Source organism: Solanum tuberosum, unplaced genomic scaffold, assembly GCF_000226075.1.
Source record: "Solanum tuberosum cultivar DM 1-3 516 R44 unplaced genomic scaffold, SolTub_3.0 scf00078, whole genome shotgun sequence".
Taxonomy (NCBI): Eukaryota; Viridiplantae; Streptophyta; class Magnoliopsida; order Solanales; family Solanaceae; genus Solanum; species Solanum tuberosum.
The window spans coordinates 487,160-488,556 of NW_006239005.1; positions in this window are offsets into that span (position 1 = coordinate 487,160).

Sequence of the window (1,397 nt, forward strand, 5' to 3'; positions counted from 1 at the left end):
AGGGGTAGTGAAAGAATGCCCACCAAGTTCAGATAAGGGAATGCTTTTTCCAACCATTAAAGTAAAGGCTCGACGAAGGGGAACTAGTTTTTGATAGGGTCTATCTTAGCTCAAAGGAAAGAACAATCGGGGTTTGAAACCAAACTCCTCCTCATGAGGATAGATGGGGCGTTCTTTTTATCTTGGACATTGAGATGTTCATGCAAAGCATAGGCTAGACAGGCGGTAGACTTCACACCAACCCAATCGTGAGAAATTCCTCCCTATCAAGAATGAGTCCTTTTATGTATACCTCCTCGTAACTTTGAAAAGAACAAATTGTTTGACATTAACTTTTTATGATTTCAAACGAAGAAAATGAACTGTCATAATTTTCTTATATTTCTTATGTATAAAATAAAGATCTGTTTTGATATTTTTCATAAAAATAATTAAAATGCTATACCAAAAAACTGATGACCCGATCAAATGACTTCTTTTCTACAATTCCTATTAGTTTTACATCTACCATAAGGTAATGGATAAAGACAATCAAGAACTTTTAGCCTAGAGACCTGGTTGATTCTCATTCATTTTGAACAAGAAAATGTATATATACTAATAAGTAGTAATTGTTGGGTTTTAAAGGTGTGAACAGGAAATGAAGGGTTGTGACTCTCCTGAAGAATTGTGACTATGCCGAAGGGTTGTGGACCTTTATGAAAGGTTGTGCCCTTTCTAAAGGGTTGTGACCGTTTGAAAGGGTATGCCTTTTTCAAAGTGTTGTGACCTTTCTGAAAGGTCGTCTTCTTTTCAAAGGGTTTTGACCTTTATCTTTTGTTGGCTATAAATAGAGAGGTTTTCTCTCATTTTTCTGCATCGAATTCTTCCCTTCTTGTGCATACAGTTCTTACAAAACAAAATCGATCGATCGTGTGTGTGTGTGATTCGTTGCTGTCATTTTGAGTTCGTTGAAATTATCGAAGTTTGAGGTACCGCTACTTCTTTAATGGTTAATCTGTTTTTCTTGGGAGGAATTAATCTGCAACCTCGGGTACTTGAGGGGATTAAATTTCTTAAGGACACACAGTGGGTTATGTGGACTCGGATAGTTCTTTGTGTTTTCTTTCATCTTTTATTATTTCTGGTTTGCTAATCTGAATATAGGAGACAACAAGCTTAAGAAATTTAATGTTGGTATTTTTTGTGGTAAGGAAATTACTAATATTTAATGTGTTCTTTTTATTGGGGAAAGAAAAAGAAGAAAAAGAGAATTATTTTATCATATGATAAAAGAGATTTGGGATGAATTAGTACTACTTTAGTATGTTCGAGTATATTTTTTGTAGTAAGTTTTCCTTGGATGGGTAAGATTATTATTATTTTCTTCCCAAGTGCATTCAAACATTGCACCCCTT